At 43.4% G+C, this 15,857-nt stretch overlaps 1 protein-coding gene across 1 annotated transcript in view; it reads right to left on the minus strand.

The window, feature by feature from the left end:
* The window catches only part of CHEK2 (checkpoint kinase 2), a 1,207,489-nt gene that overhangs the window by 2,527 nt on the left and 1,189,105 nt on the right, over positions 1 to 15,857 (minus strand). The window lies entirely within an intron of this gene.

Here is a 15,857-nt window from a genome sequence, read left to right on the forward strand (position 1 = left end):
CGTTGATCATTTCAAATTTTTGTGGTAGGTTTTTTTTTGAAGAAAGATGTAAATTGTCCAATTTAAGACTTCAATCTAATTTTTTCTAAATTACCATTGGGGGCCCAAATCAATTTTTTTAAAACCCTTTGGACGTTTCTTTGATGTGTATAAACCAGATAAATGTGGAAACCAAGAAAGAGCACAATGGAAATATTTACGAAGATTTAACAATTGTAAGAGTAGAGGAAAATGAGGCTCAACAACTAACAGTTAAGATAGCTGAAGATAAGATAAACAAACAGTGATGTATAATCAATCTGCAGGGAAGTCTCCAGAAACAGATGGTATTCCTGCATAAATCTGTAAAGTTAGGAGGAAAGACAATGATAAAGATCTGGAAGATTTTGTTTGATAGTATTTTTGAAGGAAGAGAAGCACCAGATTCCTGGAAGAAACTAAGTGGTGTCTGTACTAACTAAAGAAGGTAAAGACTAGTCAAACCCATCCTCATATAAACCTATCTCAATTTTAAACCATGATTATCAACTGTTTATGTCAATTCTTGCTAAAAGAAAGGCAATGGTGTTTTCAAAATTAATAGATAGGGAACATTGTGGTTTTGTGAAGGAAAGGCAAACATCTGACAACATTAATAGAACAACGATGGAGGGTGGCCGCGGTGGTGCAACAGTTAGCGTTGCCGCATCACAGCAAGAGGTTCTCCGGTTCCATCCTTGGCTGGGGTGCCTCTGTGCGGAGTCTGCATGTCCTCCCTGTGGTCGCATGGGTTTCCTTCAGGTGCTCCGGTTTCCTCCCACATCCCAAAGACATGCTGTAGGTGGATTGGATACTCTAAATTGGCCCTAGGCATGAGTGTGTGTGTTTGTGTGCCTACTGTGGAAGGTTGGGCGCCGGGCTGGCAACTCGACACTGTAAAACTCCACTGCCAATCATGAGCAGACAGGTGATCCACTGTGGCGACCCCTAACCGGGAAAAGCTGTAAGTAGTAGAAGAATAGAAAGTACAGTTTTGTACCTACCATAAATGTAGATGTTCGAGGATTCCCTTGCTGCAGTCCTGACAATTGGGTATAGTCCGCGTCCCAGTCGGTCCGAATACCAGAGTATAAGGCTGACGTCGGTCATGGCGCCTTAGACTGACGTCAGTACGTCAGGGTACTAATGCGCATGACCGACGTCATTTCCTCAGTCTTTTCTTGCCCCAGATGTCAGAAGACCCAAAAGACAAGTTCCAAAACAACCTGCACCAAAAACATGTACAATATATACAGTAATATAGATACAAAAATATAAGCATGAAAACTCACCTACACAACCACCCTGAAACACAGAGGGGAAGGAGGGAGGGTAAATTGGACTGTAGCAAGGGAATCCTCGAACATCTACATTTATGGTAGGTACAAAACTGTACTATGTTCTTCGTCTTCCCTTGCTGCAGTCCTGACAATTGGGTAGAATCCCAAAGCAGAGGTAAGGGAGGCTGGCAAATTATAAAGTAGCAGGAGCTGACAACATGCCTTGTAAAACAGCTGTGGCAAAACCAGCTCTAGTCTTAGAGTATATAGGCAGGTGATAATGCCTAGAGAAAGTATGCACTGAACTCCAAGTAGCTGCTTCCAGAATATCCTTAGTTGCCACCCCCTTAGAAATGCTGTTGAAGTGGCAGTAGCCCTAGTGGAATGAGGCCTAATCCCAGCTGGAACCTCTTTGCCATGATGGGAATAACAAAATGCAATGCAAAAAGCCAATCCACCTAGAAATAGTTTGTTTTGACACAGGCTTGCCCTGTGAACTTAAAGCAAAGGAAACAAGTAACTGCTGAGACTGCCTAAAATCTTTAGTCCTGCTCAAATAATAACGAATTGCCTGTGTACATCTAAAGTGTGCAAAATCTTTTCCCCTTTATTTTGAGGATCTGCAAAACGTAGGCAAATGAATAGTTTGGTTTAAAGCCACACTAGAAACCACCTTAGGCATAAAGGAAGGATTAGTAATGTAATGATACCCTGTCCTTATGGAAAATCAAAAGGGCTCTACTGCCATAAGGGCCTGCAACTCAGACACCCTTCTTGCAGAAGTAATAGCCAACAGAAAAGCAGTCTTCCATGACAAATATTTCAATTCAGCAGTAGCTGCAGGCTCAAAAGGTTGTAGAGTAAGTTTTTCCAACACAAAATTGAGATCCCAAGCAGGAGTAGGAGCTCTAATGGGGGTCTTATATTCTTTGCCCCTCTAAGAAACTGCTTGAACAAAGGATGCGAAAACAAAGGTGGGTCACAATCATAGTGAGCTGAAATTGCTGCAGCATGAATCTTTATGGAAGAGAAAGACAAACCTTTGTCCAATAATTCAGTAAGATATTGAAGAGCCACACTCAAATTAGGCTCTGAAATCTCCAAATTCTTTGCTGTACTCCAAAATAAAAATCTCTTCCATTTTTCTGTGACACTCTCCTAGTACTAGGCCTTCTAGCTTCCATAATCACATTTAAAACTTGTTGAGGAAGCTGAGACCTACCATGCTTCAACACAGAATATGCCAAGCTGTGAGATGAAGAGATTGAAGCTTGACATTGAGCAGATGACCGTCCTTCTGAGATAACAGATGAGGAATCAGAGGTAAAGGCCATGGAGGCTTCTTTACAAGACTCCTTAGAAGTGGGTACCAGTGTTGCCGAGGCCAATCTGGAGCTATCAAAATCATCCTTGGCCTGTCCCTGTCTGACCTTTAGTAATACCTTTGGAAGAAGAGGTAGAGGTGGAAAGGCATAGACATGAAGGTTTTTCCAACTGAAAGACAGAGCATCCACTTTCCAAGCTGTGTGATGAAACCCCTTTGTGCAATACTTTGGCAGCTGGTGGTTTAGTGGAGAAGCGAACAGATCTATGTCTGGAGTTCCCATGACACTGTCAATTTCTGAAATACATGAAGATCCAGTTTCCACTCGTGGGGATCCATGATTTGTCTGCTTAATACATCTGCTAGGGAGTTCTGTGCTCCTGGCAGAAACCTTGCCTGAAGAGTCAGTTGCAGGCTTAACGCAGTCTCCCATAAAATCATTGCTTGCCTGCATAGAGGATAAGAATGTGTTCCCCTGCTTGTTGATGTACCACATGACAGTTGTGTTGTCTGTCAGAATCAACACCTGCCCTGGAAGAAGTAACTCCTTGAACGCCATCAATGCAAACTGGACTGCTAACATCTCCTTCATGTTGATATGTAGATGCTGTAGTCTGGCAGGCCACTTGTCTTGTATCCACTTTCCATTTAGATGAGCTCCCCAAGCAGTGTCCGAGGCATCTGTCGTTAAAATCTGACTCGCCTCTGGCCGGTCACAGAGAGTCCCTTGTTTAGGTGACATTCCTGAGCCCACCACAAGAATTCCTTTGAAGGCAAGGTATTATTTGAATGACAGTGTCCAAATCTTGGCAGTGCTGTGTCCATACATTTTGAGATACCATTGCAGCTTCCTCATATGCAGTTTGGCATTGGGAAGCACCAGAATACAAGATGCCATGAACCCTAATGCTTGAAGGACTGTCCTTGCAGTCAGCACGGACTGATGAGATAGTTGATGGAAGTAAAGTGACAGACTCTTTTGTTTGTCCGGGGTTAAAAGGCCATCTGGGCTGCTGTATTCAGTCTCACACCCAGAAAGCACATGTCTTGAGAGGGTACTAGACTGGACTTTATTTCGCTCACAGAATACCCTAGGCATCTTAGCACTGCTATGACATATTCCAGATGCTGTAGAAGGTGTTCCTTTTCTTGAGCCAGAATCAGGCAGTCGTCCAAGTAAGGATAAATTTGAATGCCTTGAAGCCTGAAGTAAGCTATCACTGGAGCCAGAACCTTTGTGAATACTCTGGGCAGTAGATAAGCCAAAGGGCAATGCAGAGAACTGATAATGAAAATCTCCAGTTGAAACCGCAGATACTTTCTGCAACTTAGCCTTATGGGCACATGAAGGTAAGCTTCCTTGAGATCCAAAGTTACCATCCAGTGATCCTTGCCCAGCAGAGGTAACAGCTGCTGTAACGTCAACATCTTGAACTTGGGAATGTCCAGATAAGTGTTGAGGATAGATAAATCCAAAATTGGTCTCCACGTGTTCCCCTTCTTTGGTACTAGGAACAGGCGAGAATAAAATCAAGCCCCTTTCTGACACAGGGACTGGCTGAATAGCCCTATCTGGAGTAACTGAGAAACTTGCTTGTGAGCCTCTTTTTCTTTGTGGAGGAGGAACATCTGGCATGCCTTTGAAAGGGGCATTGTGTGGAAATAAAATCTGTACCCGTGATGAATGATATCCCGCACTCCATCTGTCTTGAGTGATTAAATCCCAATTTTCTTTGAAAAGAGACAATCTTCCTCCCAAAGGAGCTGCCAGGACGAGAGTCCACTGGCAGCTGAAAAGGCAGGTCATTGGTTCTGCTTACTTAAAGGACTGACCCCTGCCCTCACCAGAGGTCTGCGCAGGTGAACTGTGTGATCTAGGCCTAAACGAACCTTGAGCCCTGCCCCTACCACGGCTAGACCTACCCCTAGACTGGGAACGATAAGCAGGATAAGTCCACCCCTTAGTAGTCCAATTTCTACTAAACTTGGGAGGCTGCACCTGCAAAAATCTTTAACAGTCTGCATAGACTTAGCTTTGTCCTCCATTTTCTTTAAAACTGCCTCCACAGGCGGTCCAAACAACACATCAGACTGTAAAGGAGCATCCAAAATCCTGGTCTTAACATGCTCAGCTAAATTCTGATCCTTCAACCATGCATGTCTGCGAAGAACAGAACTAGTAGCAGCCACCCTCGAGGAGGCCTGAACAGCATCAAAACCACACTGCAAAGAATGCTTACCCACTTGTTCAGACACATGAACCAAATCCAGCAATTCTTTACACTCAATACCTTCCGCCAAAGCATCCACCTTAGATTTCAATTGTGAAAGGAGATAATTCTGAAATTTCAGCATATGAAATTGACAATTCAACGCCCTCATGGCTAGAGTGGAAGAAGTATATACTTTCTTACCCCACCTATCCAAAGCCCTTGCCTCTTTATCAGAGGGTACAGGATTTTTAACCACAGAAGCTTTAACACCTTTAGGCCCCTGAGAAACAGTTTCTGGGTCCGCCCTGGGACTCTTAAACAAATACTTATGAGCTTCGGGCACCCTATAATACCTATCAGGCTTAACAGGAGCAGGAGGCAAGGAATCAGGGTTCAGAGAAGCCTCTGCAAAACATCCTCCACCACATTCAACACAGGAGGAATAGCTAAGGGCCTATGCTGGGGCAAAACAAGAATTCCCTAAGCCTTTTCTGGAGTCAGAGTAATCTTGGCCTTCCCATTTAAAGTGCTCCCTCATGGAGTGAAGAGTCTCTGAAAATGAAAAATCCTCAGGAGGAGAAGCTGAAGGAGTGGAATCATCCACATCAGAATCAGAATAAGTAGGAAACTCTTGCAAGTCTTCCACAGAAGACTCTGAAGCCTGTGAACACTGTTCAAAAGTATCAAACTCCTGTTCCACCCTAGGCCTCTTATCAGGTGGGGCATAGAACCTCTAATCAGAGTAATCAAATCTTCTGCCATTTTAAGCATATGTTTCTTAGGCACAGAGCCTAAATGCTAGGAGAAGCCCCTACAGAAGCTGAACTTGGCCTTCCTCTAAAAGAAGCTTTGGCAACAGAAGGAGAGGCCCTAACTACCTTGGGAAGAGAGGGAAGAACAGTAACCTGAGAAGCCCCTCAGCCTGGCCTACCTCCTGAGAGGGCACATCCTGTAACAGTAAAGTATCTGCCTGAGACTCCATAGAGACTCCTGGCAAAACCTCTGGCTCCCCTGAGCCTTCTAAAGGACCGACGTCCGGGACTGCCGGTTCCTCACCCCTAGACTTCACTCTTTTCTCCTTCCGCTTCTTAGATGAAGCGGCGCCGGAGCATCCGACGGCATAGTATAATTGCAACGCTTCCCAAACACTAACCTAGCACAATCAAGCCTCCTCTTAATAGTGCGCTTGTTAAATCTAGCACAAGAGCGGCAACCAACAACGCCGTGCTCAGGCCCTAAACAAGGTATACACAATGTATGATAATCCCTATGCAGTATCTGCTTCCCACAAGAAATACAGTTATTCACTTTTTCTGACATCCGTTAAATACTGAGGCAAGAAAAACCAAAATGTTCCAACGGGTTACTTTAGCCAACTCTGTATTCGGTCTGAAACTCCGGTTTCGAAAATCTCAGAACGCCAACCTGCACTCGCAAAATTGCTTCTGCATCGACCATGCGGCAAAAGACTGAGGAAATGACGCCGGTCATGCGCATTAGTACCCTGACGTACTGACGTCAGTCTAAGGCGCCATGACCGACGTCAGCCTTATACTCTGGTATTCGGGCCGACTGGGACGCGGACTATACCCAATTGTCAGGACTGCAGCAAGGGAAGACGAAGAACATCAACAATGGTCCAGAGGGAATCAGAACATACGAAAATACTGCTGCTGTTGGTTAGTCTTGATACAGAGAAAACATTTTACAGAGTAAGTTCGGATTTTATCAGCATTTGCATTCCTTGATACAATAAGAGAAACTAGGAGGATATATGAAGCCTCAGACATAAGAATAAAGGGGATGGTTCCTCTCTCCAATAAGCTGTGTTTGAACAGAGAATGGGGGGGGGGGGTGGGTATACTCTTTCTCCTATACTTGTTTCATACTTAGAGCCACTGGCAAAGAAAATAAAGGACTCGGAAATTCAAGGATATCATTGGTATGGTAATCATGAAAAGTTGGCTTTATTTGCAGGTGATATTGTCTTGAACTTAATATATCCAGAAAAAAGGTGTTATGAAACATTTTGAGACAGTTTCAAATCTTTTAAGGAAATAAAATTAATAAAGGTTAAGCAAAGGCTATAGCTGTAAATGAAGTACCCAAGCATAATGTGGTTCAACAACACCCATATTAATGGGGACATTATAACAAAGTATTTTTAAGTATGGATTAAAAAGGCTTCCGTTATGGCAGCGAAGGATATATGGGAAGAGACTAAACCAAAGATAATACAAAAACTGAGCAACCAAAAGTTCTTTTATGGATATGGACATTAAGATACAAGCAGAGAAAATGTTTTTGTTCTGTTAGTCTTATATACAAGGTCAGGCATATTTTTATCAACCAGGGGAGAAGTTGTGGACAACAGAATTTATCTGGGAGGGAAAGGAGGCATGAGTTAACTGGGATAATCTGATCCTCCCAACAGAACAAGATGGTTTAGGATTCCCTGATTTGAAGGGATATCTTGTACATAAAACAAGCAGAAGGTTATTATTCAAAATGGAAAAGGATGATGGGGGTGGGAATTCAAGAAATAAAGACAATAGTAGTTTGGATGCAGATCCTTAAGGAGAATAATAACCACACAAGTACAGTTGTGTAAGACCTTACCACAATAGCAAATGTCCTACAGATGACTGTTAGAGTATTCCAAACAGATGGGTTTTCACAAATGATGTCCAAACAGCGTACCAAACATTAACCCTTTCCAAGAACATACATCCAATGTATGACCTCAGTTTGGAAATGTAGGGTTATATAGATGGACTTTATTCCTTAGACTATTTCCAAACCAGCAACCTGAAGACATCTTCAAAAAGGAAGAAACTTTTGCAGAAAAGAGGAAAATCCCAGGATGCAAAAAACTCCCTTACTAGCCTCAGTAAGAAACTGAGATGCCTCATAAAATCCTCCAAAGCTAGTTACGAAAATAAAATTGCCAAAGATTCCAAAGACAACCACAAAGCATTCTATAACTATGTTAAGAATCTAAATGGCAATGCTCAGATCTGCTCCGAGCTAAAACAGAATGGCATTAAATATACTGATCCAAAGGATATTGCCAATATCCTGGCAGATCGATTCAGTGCCAACTTCACCCCTCTCACCCCTAAATGGCCCATCACAATACCGGAAGATTGCCAAATTCCAGCAATAACGGCCACACAGGTACAAAACGCACTCTCTAAAGCCAAGAATACAGCATCCATGGGACCAGATGACATCCCGGGCTGTATACTACATGAACTACAATATGAACTGGCACCTCACCTAAGTGTCATGTTTAATCATAGCCTCACCTCAGGTTTAGGTGCCCACTGAGTGGAGCAGAGCTACAGTTATCCCAATCCACAAGGGGATCCACCTTGGATCCCGAAACTACCGTCCCATCAGTCTGACAAGCCTTATCTGCAAGGCCATGGAGCGTATTATCATGGAACTTATAAACAAAGACATTGGCAACCTTCAAACACTGGACCCCACCCAGTTTGGGTTTGTGAAGGGCCGATCTTGTCTCCTGAACCTGATTGACTTCTTTGAATCAGTCTCCAGAGCCATGGACAAGGTAAGGTGGTCCACACAGCCTATCTAGACCTTGCCAAGGCCTTTGACACCATCCCCACTCTGGAATCATAGATAAACTTACTAAGTTGGGCATTAATCCCTATGTCACCCAATGGGTTGCTAAATGGCTTACTGATAGAACCCACACTGTAAAAGTAGCCGACTCCAAATCCAGCTCCAGACAAGTGACAAGTGGAGTACCTCAGGGTTCAGTCCTGGGCCACTCTTGTTTGGCATCTACTTCTCTGAAGTACAGGTCAACACTAAGGGACTCTGGCTAACAAAGTTTGCAGATGACTGCAAACTGGGAGCCATTATTGAATCCCCAAATGATGTGGATACTCTACAAAAGGACCTTACAGAAACAGATGCTTGGTGCCAGAGCCATGGGCTCAAGCTCAATGCCAAGAAATGTATTGTTATCCCCTTTGGGAAAAAACATGTATCCATGAATTACCATATAGGTGGCAGTACACTAAACACAAAGTGTGATAACAGACTTAGGGACACAGGTGGACAGTGGTCTCACCTTCGATAACCAAATCGCCACAACAGTCAGGAAATCCTTCTATGTGGCACACCTCATCACGAAGGGCTTTTCATCCAGAAAAAAGGAGGTCATTGTCCCACTGTACTCATCCCTCATTAGACCCATTATAGAATACAATGCCCCATTTGGTATGTACCTCTCAAGACATCTGCAACAACTGGAAAGGCCTCAGAAATACCTCACTAAAAAATCACAGGCCTAAAGCAGATGCCCTACGCTGACCGCCTTTAAAACTCCAGCTATACTCTGTCGCATATCGTCTACTCAGAGGCGATCTCTGCTTAACATACAAGGCCATGTCAAACCCAGAGCTGTTGGACATGCTACACGAAGAAATCCCAATCCCTCAGAGCTACACGCTCAGGGATCTAAACCTTGTCATCACAATAAACAAAACATGCTGGAGGGATAGGTTCCTGACCCAGAGACTCCCCAGACTCTGGAATAGATTGCCTATACATGTCAAGCAGAGTGCCTCTTTGGACCTCTTCAAGAGGAACCTTGACGATTGGATGGGAGAAAGGAAATTCACCCCAGGGATCACGTCAGTCGCCCTGCTAGACAGGGGTCCAGGAAAGTAAATAATGTGGGAAGAAATAGCCAGGGAATTGTTATGGCTAGGCTTGTATAGGCCTTAGGGCTGATAGCCTAGTACCAACCTATGAACCTATCTGAAAGAGCATGGTCAGCCAGGGGGGGGCCAAGTAGGAGGTGAAAGGAGCCCCCTCAATCCTAGGGCCTGACAGAAAGGGCACAGCGAGAGAGACCTTAAGGGGGAAGTAGGGTGGGAAGGAATGCTGCAACAGTGATCAGTAGTACATTTACTGTTTTGCTAAGTTCTTACATAATGTACTATGTCCAGACCGGGATCACTGTTGCAGTATTCCAAGAAGATGGAGGAGTCCCAGAGCTCAAAGGAACAGAAGAGGGAATGGTTGAGAGTGGAGATAGAACTGTCCAGAAGTCCAGAGAGGACTAACTTATCAAAGACTGACGCAAATCTTGAAAAGGCATCAATACTACAGTGCTTGGCGAAGGTGTGCATAGAGGACCAGGTGGCAGCCTCCAGGATTAGCCTGGCTTCCATCCCCTTGCAGAAGGCCCCTGCACTGGTACAGTCGGCTTGAAGGCAGGCGGCAAGGGTTTGCCATGGTATGAATAACAAAAGGAAATGGACTTGGAGAGCCAGCTCACAATGGTTTGTTTAGATACTATAGTCCATGAAAGACAGAAATAACTGGTCTGGCAAATAGATTTAGTCTTATCCAAATAAAATCTCAGCTGTCTGTGATGAATGTAGGAGTCTTTTGCCCCTGTTTTGTGGGTTGGGAAAGAAATTGTGCAGGTTGATATCCTAGTTGAGAGACATCTCATTCACCACTTTAGGCATGAAGGAGAGGTTAACCCCTCAGGGACACCCTGCCCTTACGAAGAAGAGAAGGTGGAACAGCCATGAGTGTCTGTAGTTCTAAGACTCTCCTAACAAGTGACAGCCAACAACAAAGCATCAGAAACACTACATCTAAGGAGTTAAATTTAGCTTGTGACAAAAATAAGACATGTTGGTGAGACAGATATGTACCTGAGAGGATCCCCATGCTCTGGAATAAACTCCTCATCCATGTGAAACAGAGTCCATCTCTGACCCTATTTAAGCAGAACCTTGACCAGTTGTTGGGAAATTGGAAATTCACCCAAGTATGACCTCCACATCTCGTATAGACAGAGGCAGACACTAATGCCCAAACACAGCCCCAAATAACCTCTAGAAATTTCATAGTATACCTCCTCTTAATAAACACCCATGACACATATGGACACAATTGGGTTGGATTGGACAGATAGGCTTTTAAAGGCCCTGGTGGTCATTAACCTAGTATATAAGTATGAATCTATGAACAAGAAAGTTTTCTAGGTGCAGAATTTGTGAGAACATATATTTGCCTCAAAGGGAGGCAGAGTGAGCTTTTCTTGCACAAAATTGAGGCCTAAGGTGGGGACCCAGTGGTCTTAGATTCAGAACCCCTTTCAAAAATTGTTTGACCTCAGACCTGGGAAAAATAGGTAGACTGAAAGACAGACAAAGATGCCAGACAGGTGGACCTTGATGGAGTACACCTGACCTGTATTCATGAGCTCACACAAGTTAGTTAAGATGACAGGACATCTGATTTTGTGGGGTTCTGTTTGTATGACACCATATATTAAATCCCTTCCACTTGGGTATGTAAAATTTTTGAGTGGTGAGTCTCCTTGTTCCTGGAGAACTCTAAGCACGTTCTCAGAAAACTAATGTCTGAATCATCCACGGGCTTAGGCTTAGTGATGACAGACTGGGATGAATCAGTGATAGCTTTTGCTGTGTAATGAGGTCCACTCTGTGGGGGTAGTTTGTGGTGACTGCTTCTGGGTAAACGGAAGCGAAGGGGAACCAATGCTGCCTTGGCTAAAAGGGAGTTGCCAGTGTAATTTTTATATTTTCTTTCTGGATCTTTGGTATTAGAGGGAATGGGGGTGGGGTGTAAAAGAATGTCCCAGTACACTGAAAAGAAAATGCATCTGTTTCAATGCAAAGGGGCATATGAGTCCTGGTGCAAAAGAGTGGGAGCTGTTTGTTGCTCTCTGAGGAAAACAAGTCTATCTGTTTAGGGTCCAATTTGTGAGTGTTCTCAACGGACCTGCTTAATGAATCTGCCAGAACAGTGTCCTGTGATGGGATATACACTACCTGAAGGAAATGTTCATCTAGGTATCTAGGAACCAAGCAATCTGTTCCAGTCTGCATAAGTTCATATATAAATACCAGGCTAGCTGTCCCTGCAGGCCATTTTACACCAAGCCAGTTTTCCTTTTTGGGCTCAAAATAACCTATTCCATTTAGATACAGATTGGCTTTACCCACCTGATGGTCAGTAATTATATTATTCCTTATGAGAATAACTGGAATCATACCATATATAATTGGAGTGGAGCCAAATATGGGATAAAGCATTTAGGAGTTGCCTCTGTCCATGTAGAGCAGCCCGGGGTAACTTTTTTTGTTTCCCATACACAGATCTAAGTTGCACTTGAATATGGACAGAGATGAACTTTGTTTTATGTGGATGGTTTAAACATAGCTGGTCTGATCCAGTGCCTTCTTGTTGAAGTACCCCATGACAGTAGTGCTGTCTGTGAAAACTCAAAGAAGACATGGTATCCAGAAAACATGAAGAGCTTAAATGAGTGCTCTCATCTCTTTCAGACAGATGTGTTCTTTTCTGAGTTTGGGTTGCAAAAGGCCCTGTACTTTGTTGATATCTATCCAAGCCCCCCATGCCTCATCTGAGGAATCTCTGTACATTTCTTGAGTTGGAGTCTGTGTTTTGAAATTCTAGTCCTGGACTGACATTCCCCTAGGCCAACCACCATAAGATCTCCTCCTTGAGACAAGGGATGAGAAGATATATTTGGGAACAATGGGTGAGAGGTTTGGGATGATACAGTTTTCAAGTACCACTGAATTCTCATCATACGTATCCTGGCTAAAGGGAACACTGGAATGATTGCTGCAATGAATCCCGGTGCTCTTACAATCTCCCTGGCTGAGCATGTCTTGAAAGAGGTTAGGTAGTGGAAGTAAACTAAGGCTTTGCACCTTTTTAGTGTCCACGCTGCAGCCTGGGAAAACTAGTTCTTGAATGGGCTGTCGGGAGGATTTTTTGTAGTTGACCGAACCCCAAGTGGAGGAGACGGCTGAAAGTGAACTGAAACTACTGAAGTAAGAGCTGGGGTTTAGAGGCCTGGATCAGATGATCATCTAAACAGAGAAAAATCTGAATTCCTGGAGTTCTGCAAAAAGCTAACACTAGTGCTAGGCACTTTGTGAACACTCTGGAGGCTGTGGAAAGCCCAAAAGGCAAAGCAGTAACCTGAAAGTGAAACAAGCCAGTATAGAATCTCAGGAATTTTGTGCAGGAGGAAAGAATGGGAATATGCAGGTAGGCATCTTTCAGATCCATAGAGACTAGAAATGCCTGTGGAGGGGATAAAGAGCAACAGGGTCTGGAGGGCCATAATCTTGAAAGTTGGCACTTTGATAAATGTGTTCAGCAGAGAGAGATCCAGTATGGGTCTCCACTGTCTTTCCTTGCTTGGGACCAGGAACACTGTAGAGCAAAAACTCTATCCCACAAATTGAAGAGGCACTGATTCTATTGTACCTTGGGTCTGTAATTCCTGAAGGATAAGAGGAAGAAGTTTAAGGTGATTGAGGGGTAGGATGGTACACTGGATCAAGGGAGGAAGTTCCTTCCAGGACATAGTGCAACAGTTTTTTTATGAAGTACAGTACCCATTTGTTTTAATATTTTCCCCAGTTTGTAATGGACTGAGATAGCCTTTTTGAGAAGGGTAGGATACGCTCGAGGGTGTAGGGGAGAGTGAATTTTCTGAGAAGGAAAACCTCCGAGATCTAAGATCCCTCTCATTTTTTTCTGGAAGTCTCTTTCTAAGTGCCTTTCCATGCTTCTGGGATGGGGTAGGGGGTGGGGGTCTAGGTTCCCTTCTAAAAAAAAAAAAATAGGCTTGGAAGGATAGTTCCACTGGTATCTAGGTACAGATATGCATATCATTTGTCTGTAGTCATTCACAGTTGTACCGGTTTCCTACAAGTTTATGAATAAGTTAGCTGTATGTGGTCTGAAAACAAAAAGAGTTTTGTCCAAGTATGAATCAATGAGCTTAGTTTTGAAATCCTCGGCCACAGGTTGGCTGTACAACCATGCTTAGTGGAGGATGACAGTAACAATTGCAGCTGCTCTTGAAGAGGCCTTCACAGCATTATAACTAAATTTTACATTGTGTCTGGCCACCTGAGTGGCCTGATTAAAGAAAGACAATTTGCTGCTTAGGCTCTTTGCTCAGAGTCCACTGCTACCTTGTTCAGACTGTTAAGAACAGACAACGGTATTTTGTCACTTGGGCCTGGTAGTCTGTAGAGCTGAAGGCCAGAGTAGAGGAAGTATAGATCTTTTTTCCCCACGTATGCATAACCCTGCTGTCCTTGTCTGAATGAATGGCATAAGAATTAGGGAGCAATTTAGGCTTGTCAGAAGACAGAGAAACAGCAGAGGGGTAAGCCACAGGATTCTTATAAAGGAACTTAAGTTCTTTGGGTACCTTGCAGAATCTGTCAGGCTTTTTGCAAGCAGGAGCGAGTCAGGGGATGAGAAGGTGGATTCAAAAGCATCCAAAAAGGCCTCCAGGACTGGAGGGTCAGGGGAAGAGGCAGGTGAGTCCACTTCCAAGACCTTGTAGTATCCCTTTTGAATATTTGAAATTTGCTTAGACACACACTTAAAATGACTCATCATGTTTAAAATGGTTTACCCAAAGGAGGCCTTCTTCCACAGGGGAATCAAGAAAAAAGGAGTTATCATCTAAAGGAACTGACCAGAAGAATACCTTTAAAAGGAATAAACTAATGAATGATTATCAGAATCCAAGGTGTCTTCCTCTTCAGAGGAAGAAGAGTTAACAGTAATTTTCTGAGGAGGAGGAGCATAAAAAGGAGTAGATTTAAGGGCCATAATGACCTTGAGCAATCTTTGAGAAGAGTCCATTCACTCCCTCTCTCTAGGAAGAGGAGGTGAGAGAACATGCTTAGACTTTTGTCATTTTTTTTTTCTGGGGTGACATCTGCTTGTATCAAGTGGGAAGGCTCTGACCCCTGACATACCTCTATCAATTTGCTGGGAATCTCCTCCCCAACTACAATTTGTGGAACGCCTTCTGGTCCCTCTAAAATGATTCAAAGTTCCACCCTCTCAGCACACAGTCTCTTCAGATGTGCAGTCCTCTGACGCCTTAACAGCCTCTAGCGGGGGTCACAGTAGAGGGTGCCTGCTTTACAGCCGATTGTACTGTGGATTATGTAACCTTAGAGGGTATGTTTTAGTCAGACTGGGGAGACAGTTTCAGGCCAAGGCCTCTTGAGGTTCTTCTTGCGTGGTGAAGGTATGCCTAGTGTGGTAGTATCCACCACCCTTGAGTGGGCCAAATGCTTCAGTTACTGGATCTCCAAGAAAGTGTTAAGCAAAGACAGATGAGATTGCAAAGACTTGGGCACAAAAGATTAGCAAATGGAATACGCCTTACAGTTGTGTTCCGAGCCTAAGCAGAAGACTTTGAGAATAGAGATATCTTTGTAGGGAATCTGCCTACCATAATTACACTTAACCCCCCCCCCCCCCCAAGCTGACATCCAACACAAATATGGCAAGCTAGTGATATATATATATATATATATATATATACACACATACATACACATTTTTTTAAACAAAACAAAAAAATGAAATGTATAAATAATGTAAAAATATAATATATTAAAAAACAATAAGAACGAAAGAAAAAAATGGCGGCACGGTGTGTGGGGGAAATGTGCATGGTTTGTCTTATTTTATGTCTAATTTAAGAGGAAAAAACAAATCTGGAGCAAATATTAACAGCAAGTTAATTTATAGTGGAGAGAATCTTGTAAAAATTCAACACCTAAGCTCATCGTGTAACAGGTTTGATGAGCTGCTGTCTGCATTGCCTGTGAGGCCTACAACCCTCCTGGAGCTGCAGGAGCTGGGAATCATACTTAGACATGATCAGATGTCTCAGCTGTACCAAATTCCCTGGTATTTACCGGTTTTGAGGTCAAAATATTGGTGTGCCACGAATTCCTGAATGGCCACTTTAATTTCCGAATTTCCCAGGCTTTTTTTTTTTTTTTGCTGATGTCATCAGCATCGCGGGCAGACTACCAGCCTGTCGGAATATGGCTGGGTTTTAGGGGGTGTGTGTACAGTCAGTGATGTGTTTTTTTTTTTTATCTACATGTGCACGTGCAAGCAAGCTGTTCGTGGTTT

This window comes from Protopterus annectens, chromosome 4.part0, assembly GCF_019279795.1.
Source record: "Protopterus annectens isolate FY-2018-M chromosome 4.part0, PAN1.0, whole genome shotgun sequence".
Lineage (NCBI taxonomy): Eukaryota > Metazoa > Chordata > Ceratodontiformes > Protopteridae > Protopterus > Protopterus annectens.